The sequence below is a fragment of the Peromyscus maniculatus genome, chromosome 7, assembly GCF_049852395.1.
Source record: "Peromyscus maniculatus bairdii isolate BWxNUB_F1_BW_parent chromosome 7, HU_Pman_BW_mat_3.1, whole genome shotgun sequence".
NCBI classification, from domain to species: Eukaryota; Metazoa; Chordata; class Mammalia; order Rodentia; family Cricetidae; genus Peromyscus; species Peromyscus maniculatus.
In genome coordinates, this window is record NC_134858.1 from 72,354,815 (window position 1) to 72,376,565 (window position 21,751).

The window sequence follows — 21,751 nt, forward strand, 5'->3', positions numbered from 1 at the left end:
CTGACCTCAAACTCACAGAGATCCACCTGCCTTTTACTCCCAAGTGCTGGGATTAAAGTTGTGAGCCTCTGGCTCCTCTTTAATTTGATGTGTGACAGTGACATTATAACATGTAGAAAAGCACTTGTCTTCTAGCAGAGGTGTGCTTTAAGTATACACAGATAAAATTGCATGACTGCGTTTTGCTTTATCTTACCATGTTCTAAAAGGCAAGTGGTATCAATGAAATTTTTCAAAATTTTGACAGCTGTTGACAGTAAATGATAAGTTTTAATATGACTTTCCCTCTGTTTTTATATTATGTCTCAAATTTTCTGTATGAAAATATTTAAGAAAAGGGGAAAATACAACCCCTTCCTGTGCACCTTCAAGTCTGGCTCTCTGGAGAGAGCTCCAAGAGGAGAGTAACCAGGAAGCGGAGTCCAACAGCATTTCAGAAACAGCCCAGCAGTTGGATATGTCTGACCCCAAGAGTGTCCAGAGGAGGTCAAAGAGGAAGTAGGCTCAGGGTGACTTTCTGCTTGGTCAGATAGACAGTGGTGCTTGTTGCCGGCAGGATGCCACCCCCATGCCAGTCTGACTCTGCCCTCACTCCCATGGTCATGGTTCCTGAGGTTACAGCCTCAAGTCCTCTGCCCAAATCCTCTCTGGATTAGAATTCAGAGTCTTTGCTGGAACTCACCACCCACTAAAACAGCTTGTGCTGAACAAAAGCGGTGGCTGACCCCACCTGGGCTGCTCCCCAGCAGGCAACTTGAAATATTTGACAGGCTTTGAAAATAGCCACTCACTCACTCAGGGCAAGAAACTACTTATTAGAGGAACACAGAAAAAATATGTCAATTTAACTCTCAGCATTATGTGTATTTCTCTCCAGAAGGCAAGGAGAGGTGTATATATATATAAATCATTCTGGGTTGCAGAAAATATACTATATTGTTTTAGAATCAAGTCACTTTGAATTTCATCAATACATTGTATACTAATGATCTTGCTACCTCACTTCCTGATGGATAATCTCTTGGAATTCTGAGAGAACTCAAATACCAAAGAAAAGCAGATGCTGTCCATCCATCACTAGGGTGTGGATACAAGAGACAAGCTAATGAACTTGACTTGCAAAATGCCATTTATTGTTTTCTCTTAAAGTTACCTGGAGAATTTTATTTTCCTTCATTATTTTTTTACCCTTTTTAAGTGTCTAACAATTAGCTTTTAAAAAAATCTCTTTGCAAATACACGATGAAGCACAGAAGCATGATGTTTAGAAGCCATTGTACATGGTAACTCAGTGACATCTCCAATCAGCCTTGTCAATGGTAGCTGCATGGCAGAGGGTACCACCCCACAGTTATTTTTCTCCTGCAAATTAATGGCACTCCGTATCTCAGTTGAAATAAGTGTGTTTGACTGTTCTATTAAAGTGTATTATCCTAAATGGGTTGTCAATCAGAATGTCCTCATTAGGAATTCAAAACTCCAGGTTCATCAGGGAATAGGTTTAGAATGGCTAATGATGTCAGGAAGCTGCCAACCCTTATTCATAAGAAAAATTAGATCCATGATGTCTCAAGAGTTCACACTTCCTGTCCCCTCTCCTCTGGGCCCTTTCTCCTTTCTGGCCTACTCAATAGCTCTCCCTCTTCTAGCTCCACCCTCTTTGCCAAGACTCCATACAACACCCTCACAGCCATGTGCACACACATGTACACGTACATGAACATGCACTGCTTTGCTCATGAGCTTGACGTCCCGAACACCCAAACTGTCTCCTACCTCTATCCTCATGCCTACATCTCCACGTCCCCCACCTGGTTGGGCACCAGTCCATGCCCACACGCCACAATCACCATGCCTCCAACAGAGTTACTTTCCATCCCTCTCTACCCCTCCCTACACGGTGTTTTTAGCCCCTGTCATACCTTGTTCACAGCTTCCCCTTCCAGAAGGAGTTCTTAGAGCTTCAAATAGACCTCACTTTTCCCTCTGAGGCTCCTTTCTTGATTCTTCTCATAGCTTCCCTAGAGAAGATACACAGCCAATCATTTTGCACACAGAGTCCTGCTGTATCCATCGTCACTTCCTGTGTGGCACCTAGCATGTGACAGTTGCTCCACATGTTCCAGAGTTTCAACAAAATACAACGCAGCCATTCAAAGCCAAGGAACTGTGAAACTATGGACAAGATACAACACTAAGAAAAATGCAGTGGCAGAATAATATATAAACTATGCTCCCATTTGTATGAAATAAAATCAGATATGGATAGAGCCATATAAAGATATAAATGGGCAGGTGGAGCTCTGATAAATCTCTCAGAGGTGAACAATAAAACTCTGACAATACTGGCTGCCACTGAGGAGGTGGTAGGCACTTGGGTCAGTGACTGGACGGAGACTTGCTGTTTGAATTTTATTACCTTGTGCATATATTACCCACATTACCCATTCAAAGATAACAACTCAATCGAAAGTAATAAAATAAATGTTTGATTTTAATTGAAGCTAAGCTGAACAACCCTGGAATTAATAATGGAACTGGTGGAGTCGTCAGATTGCCCAGGAGTTCAGCATTCAGAGAATTTTATTTCTCTAATTATATGGATCCAGTGCCAAGCCTAATTCATTAGTTTTAATAATGGTGATAACAATTAATATGCTTATAACATTAATAAATCAGAAACAACTTCTTATATTGAGGAATTTTATCCAACTATGTTAAAATTCCATCAGTTTACAAAATCGGTTCCTGACTGTGTGGGCTCTGGAGTGTATTGTTTTTGTTTCGTTTTGCTTTGTGGCCGTTTGTGTCAGGTTTGGATGCTATGTGGTTTGTTGTAAAAGAGTGCAGCTGTTTTAATGAGTGTGTCCCCCATATCTCACTTGGTCCATGGTTGGTGGAGCTGACTGAGGTTTTGGAGGTACAGCCCTGCTGGGGGAAGTGTGTCACCAGGGGGAGTTTTGAGTGTTTACAGTTTCCCCACGCTGACAGTTCCCTTTCTCTGCCCTCATTTCTCTTGCGCTTTCATCTGAAGGTGTGAGCTCTCAGCTTTCCGGGCCGCAGCTACCGCTTGCTGCCATGCCTACCCATCACTGTGGACACTTATCCCTCTGGAACCATAAGCCCAAATAAACTCTTTCTTCTATAATTGTCTTGGTCCTTGTGTTTTATCACGGTGACAGAAAAGGAACTAATACGGATAGTGTTTGCAAACAGCAGAAGTTGGAACATTGCAATGCGTGCTATTAAACCTTAGCAGGTACCTACATTACACAGGGACATCCTTGCTGAAGTGTGTGCATGGAGGGACTAAAAACTGTCCTTGGAGTTCACTGTGTAGCCTTGAAAATCCCTCCCCATGAAGAACTGGAGCATTGCAGCTAAGAGATTCCCATTGTGGTGGTCTGACTACATTAGCCCTAGCTTATGTTCACCTGTCATAGAATTCCCACTCTCTGAGTTAAAGAACTGAACTACTGTGCAGACATAGAATATTATGGTATCTTCTCCATATTCTTCCATATCCTTTCTTTCCCCCTCTTGGTCTATTAGCAAATACAGTCCATGAACTTCAAAGGAAGATTGGGGGCGGGGAGAAGAACCCCCTTCCCTATGTACTGCCAGGTGGCTTCTTCCCCATTAGATGGGGAGATCGTGTCCTGGGCACCAAGGTCTCATCAGTCTCATTGTTCTCTCAGCCTCTGGACCTGCAAATGTTACTCATGGCCATTAAATTATCTTGCCTTCCGTAAGATCTCTTTTTAAAGAGCTACCTATGATGTATGAGCAGCTCTCAAACTCCACCCCTGGAGGCCCCCAGTGGAATACTGGGGGCAGAATGGAGACTCATGAGGCAGAGCAGATCCTGGGGGACACTAATAAGGGGCAGGGCCAGTGCAGAAGGAGCACCACTTATTATTAACATATTAGCCCAGCAGGGCAGTGTGCCAGAGCTGAGAAGCCTCAATCTAGCATACTGGCTCAGCTATGAAAAAAAATCTGTTAATTCTGGGGTAAAAGTACCCCTGTACTCCAATACCTGCATCCCAGCTGTACCCCCAAAAGGCACTATTTTGTAACAAATTCTCACGCACTACCAGTTATAACAATAACCTTAGGTATTACTACAAACCATGGATGCAACTGTTGTAACTCTTATAACTAATGTTGGCATTATAGAGTATATGGTAAAGAGGTGGCTATAAATGGGCTATCAAATCTCTGGGGATTTTTCCAGGATATAGCAAGTGGCTGATATTTGATGGATTTGATAAACTATTATACATAGCATAATACACATACCATCTTATCTCCAAGGGGAAAAGGATTCAATTTCTTTAAGGCACAGGGCTGGTGTTGGGGCTCAGCTGAGTGCCTACTCAGTACTCAGAAAGCTCTGGGTTTGATTCATGACACTATGAACTGGTGGGATGTGCCTGTGGTAACTGGAACGTGGGAAACAGGCACATCCTGTTCCCCAGGGTCAGAAGTCCAAAGTCACCTTTGGCTTCACAGAGAGTTCAAGGCCAGCCTGAATTGGATAACACCTTGTCTCAAAAATGGGGGCTGGGAGCCCTTTTATCTCCAGAAATCAAGTACGAGTTTTTGATCAGAAAAGTCAGAGATGGACTATGCTGAAAGGAAAGAAGGGGATTCCTGTGCGGCCAGCTGTAGTGAGCCCCAAGTGCTTGGTCCCCCCTTTCTTAGTCAGGCTCCCTAGGAAGCAGAGGGGAGCACATCTGCCTACTAGATGCTCAGCAGCATTCCAGATTCTGACTGTTCTCTTAAGCCAGCCCCCTCTCCACGTTCTTGGCATGTGCTCCAAATGGCTTATAGGAAGCATTTGGAACCATTCTCCGGAGAATCCAGAAACGATGTCAGCAGTACCCTCCCAACCCCAGGGTTGTGCACTGCTGGTTGGCGAGAATATTGGAATGGCCTTTCCAAGAGCAACTTGGCAACCACCACAGCCAGAGCTCTGGAACCGCTCTTCAAGCCAACCCAAGGAAACCATCCAAAATGTGTAGAAGGCTTTCTGGTCAAATGCCTTCAGCGTCTCAGCTGTAACAGGGAAAGTCTGGACAACACCTACATTTCTAGTAACAGCAAATGGTCTTTTTTCTCTCTCATCCTGGAATATTATACAGCCATTAAAATATTTACAAAGAGCATGTAACGAAGTGGAATACTTAGGTTTGAATTATAAGTCAAAAACATGTGTAATCAGGTTAATTTAAGTATAATAATATTTACATAAAACCATGGCTTAAATTTCACTAGGAGAAGCCGGGTGGTGGTGGTGGTGGCGGCGGCGGCGGCGGCGGCGGCGGCGGCGGCGGCGGCGGCGGCGGCGGCGCACGCCTTTAATCCCAGCACTCGGGAGGCAGAGCCAGGCAGATCTCTGTGAGTTCGAGGCCAACCTGGGCTACCAAGTGAGTCCCAGGAAAGGCGCAAAGCTACACAGAGAAACCCTGTCTCGAAAAAAAAAAAAAAAAATTCACTAGGAGAAACACACAAAAAAAAATTATAATGAGATGTCACTTCACACCATTGGATCAACAGAATTTAAGGTCTGAATACATCAGGTGTTGATAAACCCATGGAATAGTGGGGCCTAGGACCATAATTTAGCAATATCTGGTAATATTGAAGAATTTATTTTCTGAATAGATTCCCAAAGAAACCTTTTATAAATATATAAAAAAAAATCATGGAAGGTCTTAGTTTGTAATGTTGAACCACAAAAAAACTTATTGATGAACTCGGTTAATGATTAATTTTTATTAATAAAAAAAAAAGATGGGTAAATGGTAGCCATTCGAAGGAATACTACTCAGCAACAAAAAAAAATGGACTAAGAAGAGCCATAGCAACATAGCTAAATCCCACCAACATAGCATTGAGCATCATGTGTAAATTGCAGGAAAATAGGTACATAAACCGTGAGAGTAAGCAAAGAAATGCCTTGCAGTACTTGGTAATCAACACGCAGTACTTAATAATAGAAGAATGAAAAAGCATTGCCTACACATATCTCTCTGATAGCTTAGGAGACAGAACAAGAATACCCAAAGTTTCAGATGCTCATACAAGCATTTCATTTCTTAAGCAGAACACTGGGTCCCTAGATGCTTGTGTCTTATTCCTCACACCTCTTGGTTTATCTTCAGTATTTCATCACAACTCAAAACACAGAGCAAACAAACACATGGAAAATAACTAACTGTATCTAACAACAGGGTGTCTTCCTCTTGACCAGGATGGGAGATGAGGTTTCTTGCTTTCCATACTTCAGCAGTTGCTAAGCATGTAGCATGGAAATATTCATTTGTTTGTTTGATTGATTGATTGATTGACTGATTGACTGATTGATTCTTATTTACAGATAAGAAGAAACTCAGCAGAACTATGAACTACAGAAGCCATGGCCAAAACAAAGACTAAAGGACCGCCCTTCTTTTTATTTTATTTTTTATCTTTATTTTTATTTTAATGATTTTTTCTTTTATTTTTGAGATTATAATTATATCACCCCTTCCCTTTCCTACCTCCAATCCTTCCCATATCCTCCTCTCTCTCTTTCAAAGGCATGGCCTCTTGTAGCCATCCTTTTCTTTTTGGGTCCCAAATCATGACACAGAGACTTATTAGTGATGACTGCTTAGCCTTATCTTATGCTCATTTCTTGCTGGCTCTTATAACTTAACTCGTTTCTCTTCATCTACATTTTGACCTGGAGATTTTATCTTTCTTTCTTTATGTAGATCTAACTTTACTGCTGTCTCCTTGACTGGCTGACTGGCAGCTACCTGGCTTCTGGCCCTGGGCATGTCCTTCCCTCTCTTTCTCCCTTGTTCTTGTCTTCTCTCTCTCTTTCCTCCTACTTATTCTCTCTACCTGCCAGCCCCACCTATCCCTCTCCTGCCTAGCTATTGGCCTTTCAACTTTTTATTAGACCAATCAGGTGCCTTAGGCAGGCAATGTGAAACAAATGTAATACATGTTTACATAATAACAAATGCAGCATAAACAAATGCAACACACCTTCATATAAAGTAATATTCCCCAGCATAGACAAATGTGACATATCTTTGCCTAGCTAAAATGATATTCTGTAACAGCCTCTTGTTCATAAATTGTTGTTACGTGCATGCATACACATTTATGCATATGTATTTCTATTTCTCTCACTCTCTGCCTTACTCAGTTATTGTGTAGGGTTGAGTGAGACCTCATGGTCTTTCCCACATGAACTTTGGCATTTTGGGTGTTGTCCTCATTCAGCTGGTGTTGTCCTCATTCAGCTCCTGTTTAGGCAGTTATGTTGGTGAGACTTTGTTAATCCTGACTGATGAGTCCTTTTCCTGTGAAGAATCGTCATTCTCCTGTGGGCTTTGAGCCCCTTGGGAGAACTCCAGAAGTTCCTGAGAGCTCCCTTCAGTCAGCCAATCATGAGGAAGGTCTGCAGCACACAAGCCTTCCCGAGTCCATGATGCCTTTGTCCTCTTCAGCCCTAACTACAAGCCCATTTGGTTTCTACCCATCTGTATCCAGTCCTTTCAGAACTCCAGTCTGGCCCTGCCCTGAGACAGAGACCAGTGAACCAGTGCACACTGGATTCTCCCCAGCAGTGCCCTGCAATGAGTGCCAACAGTGAAGGCACACCAGCAGTTCCCCTCACATCAAACTCCCAGGAGCTAGCCTCCACCTTCTTCTTTTTTTTTTTTTTTAGACAAGGTCTAGGTCAGTGATTCTCAACCTTCCTAATGCTGTGACCCTTTAATACAGTTCTTCATGTTGGGGTGACACCAAACATAAAATTATTTCTATTGCTACTTCATAACTGTGATTTTGCTGCTGTTATGAATCATAATGTAAATACCTGTGTTTTCTAATGGTCTTAGGCAACCTCTGTGAAAGGGTCCTTTGACCCCTGGGGGGTCGTAACCCATAAGTTTAGAACTGCTTCTAGAGCTTCTGTATTGCAGGAATCTTTCTGGAATAAGCATCTGACACCAGTGAAAGTGGAGGAGAGATGTCACCAGAGGACCGAAGCCAGGACAGGTCCTGAAAAGTATTGCTCCCAGGTCCAGTTGACATTCTCATTTTATACTCTAAAACTACAAGATGGGGTAGGCAAGTAAGTGAGATTTTACAGATGGCAGTCAGCAGGTTTTAAGGGCAATGACCCATTGTTTTAGTTAATTCTCCAGGTCATTCTGTTTCAGGTACCAAGTGAAATCATGCTTGGCAAGTAGACAGTACAAATTGTGCTTCAAGTAATCACTAAATAAATCAATAAATCAGCATCTAATAATTGCTCTTTTCTACCTTATTCTACTTCACAGCCATTTATCTAGACTGACCTATCAGCCAGCTCCATGAACCCCTCTGTCTCTACCTCCCCAACACTGGGATTACAGATGTGCACCATAGAACCTGGCTTTTTACCCATTGGGTTCTGAGTTTCTGAACTCAAGTTATCATGCTTACACAGAAAGCATGTTACTGGATGAGTCATGGTTAAAACTAAGCAGATAGATCAACAATTTGGCTTAGCAATTAAGGGTCCTTACTACCAAACCTGAAGACCTGGGCTCAATTCCCAGAACCCATGTAGTAGAAGAAGATAATTGATTCCCACAAGTGCTGTGGAAAATTACTTTAACTATGTAAAGTTGTGTTGCATTTGTTTATGCTGCAAATACTACTTTAACTATGTAAAGGTGTGTTGCATTTGTTCATGCTGTATTTGTTTAACTATGTAAAGATGTTTTGCATTTGTTTTTACCTTGCTTGCCTAAGGCACTTGATTGGTCTAATAAAAAGCTGAACAGCCAAGCTGGGCAGTGGTGGTGCACACCTTTAATCCCAACACTCGGGAGGCAGAGGCAGGCAGATTTCTGTAAATTCGAGGATAGCCTGGGCTACAGAGTGAGTTCCAGGAAGGACTCCAAAGCTACACAGAGAAACTCTGTCCCAAAAAACCAAAAAGAAAAAGAAAAGCTGAACAGCCAATCGCTAGGCAGTTGGTGGATAGGTGGGGCTGGCAGTCAGAGAGAATAAGTAGGAGGAGGAATCTAGGTTTGACAGGGAGAACAAGGAAGAAAGAATAGGAGATGTCTGGGGCGCCAGCCAGGTAGCCAACAGACACAGAGCTGACAGACAGACAGACACAGAGAAGCAGGAAAGCAGGACATACAGAATGAAAGAAAGGTAAAAAGCCCTGAGGTAAAAATGTAAATGAAGGTTAAAATAAGTTATAAGAGCTAGTGGGACAAGTCTAAGCTAAGGCTGAGCACTCATAACTAATAATTTCATGTCATGATCTGGGGGCTGGCGGTCCAAGAAAACCTGCTATATACAAGGTGCCTTCTGACCTCCACACATACATGCATATGAGCAAATAATGCATAGATGGGCAAATTTTAAGTAGACCAAAAAATGTATGCTGTCATGATGTCTGTTAGCTTTTTAAAGTTTTCTTAGAATAAAAATCACAGGCTCTTATATAGAATTCACAAATCACTCAGTTTCCCTGGGCATGGGGGCAATGGGAAGCATTCTTGAGATAGTGGAATTTGGGTGCTAAACCAGGAAAATCTCAAGAAAATGGTTCAAATTAGTCACCCTAAAACAGAGAGAGAGATGATAGGTGACAGATAATATGTAGATAGATATAGATAATACAGAGATAGATATAGAGATGATCTACAGTAGTTGATCGATGATAGGTATATTAGATAGATAATTTATAGAAAGACAGAATAGTAGATAGATAAATAATTGATAGAAAGATAAATAATGTAAATAGATACAAGTAGATAGTAGATAGATACATAGCAAAGCAATAGATAGAAAGAAACAGATACATACTAGATTGATGATAGATAGATAGATAGATAGATAGATAGACAGACTTTATAATCTGTTATACATACATATATATATACATATATATATATATGTATATATATATGAAGCGTTGCAGAATAAAATTGAGATTGTTACCATGGCTTCTATTATTTTCAATGAAAGCAGCACAAATTCAACTCAGTCACCAATTATACTATTTCCCGTATTCCATTCTTTGAGTCAAAACAGCATATTCTCTGTGTTCAACATGCCAGCCAGGATGATTTCAGCTGAGTCAACTTAAGATCAAGTCTGTCCCTTGAGAGCAGCATGGAGCTAATATTTCATGAGATTCTTTGATCTTCTTGTTAACTAATGAGGTGTAGGATAAATTTCTGAGATATAAGAATGATCAGCATTCATTCACTAATTCAACAAGTATTTCCCAAGCATCTAACTAGTGTTACATTGTAGTATTATATGACCAAAATTGATGATATAGGACTATTCAATCTCTTCCCTATCAATGGAAGCACTGCAAGCTCCCCCAAAATTTCCCTTTCTCCCTGTTCTTAATGAATAAAGACTGGGCTGCACAGTAAAGATCTGGGCAGTGAGGCAGGAGGGAATGGCAGTAATAGAGGTGATTGCAGCTAAACCGTGGCGCAAGTGGCCCAAAAGGTGGAGATCTTGAGCGAGGATTGCGTAGGAAAGATGTTACAAAGGCTCTCTGTGGACTATCTTCATGAATCCCTCCACATGCTAAGAAATATAAGGATTTGAGTTTTCAGAAGTGATGGCCACATTACTGTTTATTTTTGCTAAATTCTAAGTAAGACCCTTAGGTGCTTGTTTGTAAGGACTGCAGGGTGTTTACCCACCAACCCTACAGTTCCCCAGAGTTTTCTTGAGTGCGAGCAGCAGGAAATATTAGATAGAAGGATTCAGAATGTGGAGATAAACAGATAGAAAATACAGAAGAACCTCGAGAGGGCCTGGAACCTATTCCAATGAGCCTTGACTGTCTCTGCCCTAAGGTATTTATAGAGATGCCAAGGGGGTAGAGCAAAAGACTTCCCTCCAGCACAGCCAAGTACAGACCATCTCAGACACCTGCACTCAGGACCGTGGTCCAATCATCCTCTCTATGCAGACCTGCTGGGTAAAGCCACAAGAAACCTGAAAATGGGCTCCCACAAAGGACCACATCAAAAATGAATTCAAACGGGCTGAGTGGTGGGCAATGATTCCTACCAATGAAAACTCCCCCACCTGGCACAGCATACCCACCTCTACCAGTTCCACAGTGCCCTCTGCCCAGTGATCCTCACGCTGAAGGCATACAAACGCACCACAAAGATGGCAAGGGTGCTTGTTTGCATTTTATTTCCTATCTAAAGAAAAAAGAGAAAGCTGAGCCGGGCGTTGGTGGCGCACGCCTTTAACCCCAGCACTCGGGAGGCGGAGGCAGGCGGATCTCTGTGAGTTCGAGGCCAGCCTGGGCTTCCAAGTGAGCTCCAGGAAAGGCGCAAAGCTACACAGAGAAACCCTGTCTCGAAAACCCCCAAAAAAAAAAAAAAAAAAAAAAAAGAGAAAGCTGAAGCCCAGATGTTTGTCACACCGCCATAAGCATGAGTTGTGGGGTGGGGGTAGCGGGATTAACTGATCAATCTAGGTATCAAATCACAGGTACATGGGTGCTTCTAATAAATCATTTACTCAAGTCCAAGTGGTAAAAAAAAAAAAAAGGAAAACTAAAACAATACAACTCAGCCAAGATGTAAAGACTGATTTTACTGATTTTGTACTCAATTGCCAAATGCTACAAGAACAATAGACAATAAAAACAGGAACATAATGTGTTTAGATCAGGAAAATCTGTGCTACAATGAAAAAAAAACCGTCTGCAACTTTTTTTTACAACAGTAGATTAAATACTAGGTTAAGGAAGGCCAATATGCTCAAATTCACCTCGTTTATAACTGCGAGCCTCAAGATTCCACACTGAAAATCTGAAAAGACCCAGACGTGCAGAGGGGAACTTCCGGAGTTTGTTTGCTACAATCCTCTGGTTCTGTAGAGTGGAAGAACCTCTTAAAACATGGCTTAAGTTTCTTCTCCTGTTACTGTGATAAAATACCCTGACAGGAATGACTTAAGAAGGGAAGGTTTGCTCTAATTCATGGTTTAAGATAGAGTCCATCGTGGCAGGGAAACTGAGGTGGGAACTCAAAGCAGCCGGTTACATGGTCACCTTGTGTAGGCAACCAGGAAGAAAAGAGGAAGGCATGCTGCTTCTCAGCACTCTTTCTCCCCTTACACAATTGGGGATCCCTGTCACCAGAACGGCACCACCCACAACAGGCGGTCTTCCCACTTCAGTTAACCCAAAGAACATAACTCCCACAGGCATGCATGCTCAGATGTTCATCTCCCAGGGAATTCTAGATTCCGTCAAGTTGACAATTGATAGTAACTGTCCACAATACAAGATCAACATGAAAAGCCAACCACGTGTGTCTATAGTCACAACCAGCACACGCATGGGCACCGAAATTTAAAACAGGAAGCCATTTGCAACCACTTCAAAGAAAACAAAGTGTTGATATATGAGCTTAAACTTGGACACAGGGTCTGTAGGCTGAGAATTAAAGTGCTAGCAAGGGAAGGAGATCAAAGATTTGGAAAACCGAGAGAAACACCATGTTGTTCACATATTGGACGATTCAACGAAGATATCCATTCTCCCTAAGTTTAATACAAAGATTTAATGGAATTCCGATTCAAATCTCAGCAAGATTTTTTTTTTTAGTTCTGTGAGTGTGTGTTTACTGGGTGTAGAAGTGTTACGGTATGTGTGAGTTTGGTGTAGTGTATGGTATAGTGTGTGTATGCAGTAGGTGTAGGTGTGGCATGGTGTGTGTGGTATTATGTGGCATGGGTGTGTATATTTGTTTTAGTTGAGTGTAGGTGTGATGTGGTGTGTGTGTGTGCAGTGGGTGTGGTATTATGTGTGGTACATATGTGTGTGCGTGTGCGTGTGGCACACGTGCTTGTGGGTGTGCAGGTATGAGTGCTGATGTGCACTTACAGCCCTGCTTTATCACTGTCTGCCTTATTCCCTTGAGTTAGGGTCTTCAAAAATCCCCAGCAATCCCCCTGTCTCTAACACTGTGAGGTTATAGCCATAGGCAGCCAAGCCTGGTTCGTTTTGTTGTTGTTTTTGTTTTATGTAGGGCCTTGGGATTTGAACTCAGGTCCTCATGCTTGTGAAGCAAATGCCTTTGCTAGCAGAGATATTGCCACATACTCATGTTTACAAATGTCTACTGTGGACATATCATACACACAACCAGCACTAGGCTAAAATGGGCCTGGATCCCCTGATAACGCTGTGAGGGACATCCACCAACCCAGGGTGTCCTTGTTAGACTTTGCTTAAGTGAGTGGTAACAGCAATCTCTCCTCACAAAAGCATATCCCCCTTGTTTTCCAAGTCTAAGCCTTTCTCTCTCCTGTAACAATATGATCGAACTGGCATATTAGATCGAACAAACTCCTTTAAAGCAATAAACAAATCCATTTAAATATAGCATCTTCCTTTGGCAAAATAAATTAGATAGAGCCTTGCCACACAACGATTTCATAGTTTAATACACCCATGTTGTGAGTTTCACAGCGCTGAACTGACCCTGGGAAGCTCCCCCATCTTCTGGCATTTTAGGAAGAAACTAAGGTGAATAAAAGGTCTCTCTCTCTCTCTGTCTTTGTCAAACACAAAGTGGGCAGTGTCTATGTCTTCTCCCCACTACCACTTTTCTATTTCTTCTCCCTCCCTGAAGCCTCATCCCACTGTCCACCTGGCCAATTAAGCCAAATGTGTCGTCTTTATCTTCTAAACGTCACTTCCACCTTGGTCCAAACCATCCTCCTTCATCTAAAATTGCAAAGCTCCCCGGTAGGCCCCCCCCCCCCCGCCAAGTTCCACTCTTGATCCCCCACTATTTGGTGACCAAAAGCAGCCAGGGGAGTCTTCTAAAACACACATTATGGGCTGGTGAGGTTGCTCAGCAGGTTAAGGCATTTGTCAAGCCTATAGGCTGAGATCCATTCCTGGCATCTTCTTAGTGGAAGAAGAGAGCTGACTCCTGCAACGTGTCCTCCAACCTCTCCTGCACTGTATGTGCGCTCTCGCTCTCTCTCTCTCTCTCTCTCTCTCTCTCTCTCTCTCTCTCTCACACACACACACACACACACACACACACACACACACACACACACACACACACACAAACAAACAAGATCTCTGTAGCCCAGGCTGGCCAACTGGCTATACAGCTGAGAATGACCTTAAACTTCTGATCTTCCTGCTTCCATCTCCCTATGCTGAGATCACAGACAAGCACCACTACCATGATGTATGCAGTGCTAAGATCACATCCAAGGCTTCATGCATGTGAGGCGAGCACTCTATCAGCCAGCTTCCCACCAAATGGAGAATACGTGTGTCTCTGTCATGGCCCATAAGACCCCACACAGCTGAGCCCTTTCCCAACTCTCCATTTCTGTCCATGCCACTGCAGTCTCAACTATCTGGATTGGAGTACCAAACTAGTCCTTCTTCACAGACACATACGTTCATTTTGAATACACGTATCTCAGCTTTGTTGAGGCCTATAATCACACCACCAGCCACCTGCCTTTTTATTCACAGCTATGATTTCTAGCCCCATATGTGCACCTCACACTGAAAGGTTCAAAACACGTGAGCAGTGACAAGTGAAATGCATAAAGTAATTATGGTACACAGGACAGTTGTATCTACTTCTCTTAAATGTAAATTCAACACCAGTGGAACCGTGGGCCGTAATTCATCCTACAGGGCAATATTAAGTCGGCAACAGATGTATGACTTGTTTTGCAGAAGTCTTAAGAACTGGAATGCTAGAAGTCTTACATTTGTTTTTATTAAATTTTTAAGTGTTTTAAATGTCTGTATCATCTAATATCTCTGGAAGCTGTAATATTGTTCCAATTCAAGATTATATTCATGGGGGAAATTGGATTTGTATTGTCATAATGGTAAAGAAGCTTTTGAAACACATCAGCCATCCATGTCATGAAGGGAGCTATCATTAATTTTCTAACGTCAAATACCTAGTTAAGGATCTCTGACATTTCAGACAAAACTAGGAACTCAGAGAAACAAATTAACTATTTCTACCAACATGGGTCAAATTATATTTTTGCTTGAAATGCTAAAGATAATTTTGTAGTTAGGAAGAGAAAACAATGTCTCATGTAGCTCAGGCTGGTCTTGAACTCCACATGAGTTTGTAGCTGAGGATGACCTTGAACTCTTGACCACCCTGCCTTTGCTTCCCAAGTGCAGGGATTCCAGGCATGAGCCACCATGCCATGCTGGAGACTGAACCCCCAGGGTTTTGTGTATGCTAGGCAAGTACTCTACCAATATCCCCAGCATAAAATGTAACTTTTAAAAGAGTTTTTTTTCCCCTTTGTTGTATTTATTGGTTAGTAATCACAAGTCTCAAAAAAAAAAGAAAATAATAAAGAGACTTAGATTATGTACAGGTGCTGAAAATACTAACTGCTTATGCTTGCTTGAATTCAACAAAAAGCTACTACACACTGACTCCTATGGCTTCCAGAGAAGAGTTCTCTGTGGAGACCAGTTAATACCTGAAATGTGTGCGAGCAGGGACAAGCTCAATGCTCCGCCTGCCAAACCCCATCCTTACCCAGTCCTCCTGAGAATCTAAATTTCCAGGGAGCGGTGCTTCCCTGCCCACAGAAGTCCCTGGAATTTTACTCCTGTCCTTCTGAAAGTGATCAACTTTATAACACAAACTTAAGTGGCTACATGTGTTAAATTTTAGTTTCTAACTTAAATAACGAGATACCTACCTCTAACCAAGTTGTCTTTACGTAACTCATTCTGCTGTTATTCTGCTTCTAGACTGCAATTCGAGCTAGAGTTTTGAGTTTCAAGAACACAAAGAGGAAGGAACAAAGGTTTCAAGGGATAAAGTCAGTGTTTTCATGTAATTCAATCCTTTTACCGGAGCAGCCCGACTTCACTTTAAATCAAGAGAGACCAGGAGATGCCATCGATGTAAAGCGTGACTGGCGCCACTCGGTACAAGTCAGCAGTGATGTCCAAGTGCTCTGGGACAAAAATAAGAATAAGAGGAAGAGGTGCATGGATGCATTTTCTCCCATATTTAGGGATTTTGCTGCTTACATCAAATCTGAGATGAAGAGCGTTGGTCACAACAGAGAGAAGATGATGCAGTATGTTTCAAGAGAGGCAAGGTGAATCAAACTCAAGCACAAGAGAAAATCCTACTGGTGTGCCTTCTGGCCAAAGTCATTCAGGGTGACCTTTCTACTGGCCAGGTCCCATTATTTCAGTGGAAGCCCAAGTCTCCATCACTTTAAACTTCCCCTGGATGCAGGCCTGCCTCGGAAAGTATCTTGTCAGCCTGGGTGGGCAGATTTTTTTTGCTATGGGTTGGATTCTGAAGGGCATCAGCACTCAACACAATCTGATTGACCCAACACTCTTCCGAAATAAACATTTTTATTGTCTCCTTTATTATCATGATGTAGACTTTGTTGATAGTGTAACTTACAGATGCATGCATCTCCCATGACTCCAACATTGACAACAGTAAGGACAAAAGCCGTCTCTTACTGAAGAATATGTACTCCTCAGTGCAAATGCTCAGGCATGACAACACTGAAGACCTATTGGAGTATTTGGAAGCTTACAAAGATCAATAGTAAATGAAGCTCATTTTAAAAAAACATGAGAAAATCCAAAACCATTTCTATGTGGTACACATACGCACAGGCAGACAAACACAGATGACAAAATAAGTCTTTTTTAATATGGAGATTTTTAACAGATTAAGGTTTTATATATTAAAAGGTGTGATTGGGGCTAGGTAGGTAACTTAGTTGGTAGAGTGGTTACCCTAGTATGCATGAGGCCCTGTGGTAGATCTCCCATAGTACATAAAACTGGGCGTAGTGGCACATGGCTATAATCCCAGCGATCTGGAGGTGGAACAGGAGGATCGGGAGGTCAAGATCATCCTTGTTTACACAGCAAATTCAATACAAGCCTAGGCTACCAGAGGCTCTGCCTTTAAAGAGAAAGAAGAGAATATGCTGACCAAGGCCAGATTCTGCCAGCTTCAGCTCACAGCTCCTGTTTGGTCTCCACACTGGCCAGTCTTTCTTCTCTTCCCTATTGGCCTTTCTCTCTGGGAGCTTCCTATTAAAAGAAAAAAAAAAAAAACAAACAGGGAAATGCTATTTACACCAAAAATCCAAGGTATGTAATATTACTGGGATATTTACCCCATCTAAACAAACATCTGTTATATCAGCACTAATGCATATACTACAATTGTACATGCTTATTTTGTGCTAACAAAGAGAATAATTCTGGTTGCTATTTTACGACATCCAATAAATCAGTTCTGTTTTGTATCAAATTCTTTGAGGGATGCTCTGTATGGGATGGCTTCCCAGTGTTTTGAACACTCCTGCTCAAGGTTTCTTTCTTTTCTTAGGTCAGGTACTCCAGCCTTCACATCTCCAGGTTCGCCTGCCTGAGTCAGATCACCCCAGGAGTTTCTGGTTTCTTGAGCCCTCAGTTTTGACCTGATTCCTGTTCCCTAGGAAAAACAATGCCACTTCTGGAATCTTTCTAAACTACATGGGAGGCCGGGCGGTGGTGGCGCACGCCTTTAATCCCAGCACTTGGGAGGCAGAGCCAGGCGGATCTCTGTGAGTTCGAGGCCAGCCTGGTCTACAGAGCAAAATCCAGGAAAGGTGCAAAGCTACACAGAGAAATCCTGTCTCCAAAAAACAAAAACAAAACAAAACAAAAATCTCTTTTTAGCCAGGCAGTGGTGGTGCACACCTTTAATCCCAGCACTGGGGAGGCAGAGCCAGGCGGATCTCTGTGAGTTCAAGGCCAGCCTGGTCTACAGAGAGCGATCCAGGACAGGCACCAAAGCTACACAGAGAAACCCTGTCTTAAAAAACAAAAAGCAAACAAACAAACAAACTAAACCACATGGGGCCGTTGTGTAAGGACGGTTCGGTGGCTAGAAGCGACATTCTACATGCCTCTATTCTGGTACCTGGTTTTGTGCTGCCTGCCAGTCAGATGAAGCCTTCTAGTTTCTCCCTGCTTTGCATCACAGAAACAAAAGACTGATAAGTCAATCACCATTTGAAACTGTAAAGTGCTTCTGGGAGGCCGAAATGTGGAATGGGATTCCCTAGAGCTCGAGTTCCAGGTCATTGTGATCTGTCCAACAAAGATGCCGAGACCTGAACTCCAGCCCTCTGGAAGATCAGCAAGAGCTCTCAACCACTGAACCACCATCTCTCCAGCCCTAACCATCTCTATTTGAAAGGAGAAAAAGTAAGGCACGTAGGAAAGACTTACCCAAGAGCCCTACTTCGAGTGAGTGCCATTGGACCTCAACTTGGATCCTTAGGGGTTCAGATTTCTTTTTAATACCACTCTCCACTGAAAAGACTAGCATATTTCATCCTGGGAAGTTTGTCACACATGATCTGTAATCTACTTCAGGATATTCCTTGCTAAAATGCATACAGGGCACTGGAGGTATCGCTAGCGCTAGAGCACTTCCTGATCTTGGAGAAGACCAAGGTTCATTCCCAACACCTGCGCAGTGACTTATAAGCTTCCGTAAATCCAATCCCATGGGATCCAACAACACCCTCTTTTGACCTCCATGGGCACCATGCTCATGTATAATACAGATATATTTCCACAGGCAAAAAAAATTAACTTGCATATATAAATATGAATAAATACATAAAATTTAAATGAATGCATATAGTAAAATACACATCCTAGTACAACCTCAAGTGATTGGCTTGCCTTGAAAATGGAATGAAACTATCTGCCCTATTCTTAGAGCAGCCTCATGCAAAAACTAGACAAGGTCGAATTTGTGCAGAACGGACATTGTCCTTGGGATCCTCTGCAAGCTGGAATAAGCCCCTGCCTGGTGAAGAGTACTTCCTTTACCCTCTCCTTTAGGCTAAACAGAGCCTTCTTAGAAAGGAAGCAGCTAGGGTGGCGTCAGGCTATTAATGGGGAAAGCTTTTACTTTAGATTACTAAGACTGTAAAGAAGATCGGAGGCCCTCTATGACTGGCTATTAGAGATGTTAATTAAATATTTATAATATCTAAATTAGCATAGTGAAAGCTCAATTCATCAATTTGTTCTGGTCTGTTTGTAAGGGGGGAAAGAAATAACTCCAAATGTCCCTGAAGAAAGATGCTATGTGGGTCAATAGGAAGATGACCGAACACTTGATTATGATTGTGGTAAACTTTTTATTTTGATTTTATTTAAAGGTACTTGTTGCAGCACCTTACCTTAAATCATTTACCACAGTCAATATAGTGGAGTGCCATGCATTATTCATTATTACCTAATGAAAAATTTGCTAGGGTACGTCCATGCTGAATGTCTGATTGATTAATTGATTACTTGATAGTTTTACTTCCAAAAAGTAGAGGCTAGATTTCATGTGGACAACGGGGCACTAGAGGCAGAAGTCCTAGGCATCCTCTATTGCTAGCCAGGCTGCAGAAGGACCTAGATATTGCTACACCTTGCACTGGTACCTTGATAACAGAGCTGTTTTCAGGCTTCATGGTTAGTAATTAAGAGGAATAATTGGATCTTCCAGTGCATCTGCTAAGTAAGTAACTGCTTCTCCCGAATCCTGTGTGGTGAAACAAATGTGAATGCCTAAATGCCCATGGCTTCTGGATGTCTAATGTGTATTATTCTTATGAAGAATAACAATTATATTATTTATCTCATCTTTAACAAATAGAATTTATTTTTCTTTATGTGTCTGTTTGTGTATGTGCATGTGAGTGTAGGTGTCTAAGAAAGCCAGTAGGGGGCATCAGATCCCCTGGAGCTGGAGCTATAGAAGTTGTGAGCCACCTTACTTGGGTATTCTGTAAGAGCAGCAAGTGTTCTTAAGTGCTGAGCTAGCTCTCCAGCCCCTTCTTATCTCATTTAATTGTGGGGAAGTCTAGAACAAGAAAGGCAACTGAGGTATTTTCAAGTATAAAGAAGACCCGTTGTACGGTAGACCCCTTCACCAGAAGGAGCTGTCTGGCTAGCTGAAGCTCATCACTCATCCATGTATGGGTAAGCACCATTCAAAAGGAAGTCTGCAATTTTTTGCACACACACACACACACACACACACACACACACACACACAGTGGTCTGACAGGACCACAGTCATTTAATAGATATATCCCTTCCCTAAAACGAAAATTAAAAAAAAAAAAAAAAAGACTTTAGGGAGGGCCTCGAGTTAGTCTGCTTTAGTGAATGTTGGTCTGTCTTCTAGGTATGTCGTTTGCACTTCCTACAGATTAGTGAGCAGATCCCTTTATAGGACTACATCTGTCTCTCTCTCCACAATCTGTCCTACCCTAGGGGGAGGGCTGGCGGGAAAGGGTTAAAGGTTCTCTGGTCGAAATAGCCCAACAGAAGGGCCCCGGCCCAGAGCTGAAACCTAAGTCTAATGACCGCTGCCCTTCACCTCACTGCTGTCCACAGGCCGGACCTGCGGCCCGGTGGGGGCCGCGACCAGGACAGGACACAATGTTCTGCGTTTAACATTTGAACTTCTCCTATCCGAGGCAGCAGGCCGTTTTGTCCTGGGGTCGCTGACCCTCGCTCCCCCATCAGCTGCCCTGAAACCTTAATTGAATGACAGATGGTCATTTTCGGGGGCGCCAGAAGCTACGCCGGCCAGCAGAGGGGCTCAGGCCGGGGCGGCCTTGCTTGGGTTCTGCCTGCCTGCCAGGGGGTGGGCAGCCAAGGCGGCCTGCGGCCCGCGGGGCCTGGGGGCTCCGGGTGGGTCTCAGCGGCTGCACACGCTGCCCTGCCGGGCTCCAGGAGGAGGCCGCGGCCTCAGGGGCCGCTTCACCGGGTCCTAGCGCCCCTGTCTGCCTGCCAAGGGAAAAGCTCCACGCAGTCCAGTACTGGTTGGGCTTCTGACCCTCCATGTCTAGGCCAAAGTCTGGCGTCCTGGGGCCTCTGTAGACAAGATCTGACACGTGTGCACCCCAGACTCAGCTCCCAGGGCCAAGAGGCTCAGGCCTACCGCACTCCGCAGGGACCAAGTCTGCAGAAGGGCTGGCCCTGAGCGGCCTGCTCTGCTGAACCTACCTCCAGATTTGCCTTTCCCAGACAGAAACCAGGAGGGCCTGGCAAGTCCTGAGTGCTGCTCAGGGGCTGCTACCACCCTACTGTGGAGAGCTCTCGGGATCCCTGGTTTTACAGAGATGGATAGATAGATAGATAGATAGATAGATAGATAGATAGATAGATAGATAGATAGATAGATAGGAGATAGATAGATAGATAGATAGATAGATAGATAGATAGATAGATAGATAGATATAGATATAGATATCCCCCAAAGACTCCTGGAGGCACCACAACCCTACCCCAGAGCCTCTGCCGCCCGCCCGCGTCCCAGTGTCCTATTTCTTTAAAATAAAAGCTGCGAGCCCTACAATTACTGGGATTACAGCAAGCGGGTATTGATCTGCAGCCTGCATTGTAGGATAAAGCAGACTGGCGGAGGCAGACAGGCAGCCCAGCCACCACCACCCCTCCACCTCCTGGTCCTGCAAAGCTCTTTAAGTGTGTGTGTGTGTGTGTGTGTGTGTGTGTGTGTGTGTGTGTGTGTGTGTTTCTAAATGTTTGATTTCAGGCACACTATTAACACCTGCAGGGGGAAAAATGGAGGGGGGGGCAAGGAAAGGAAAGAAA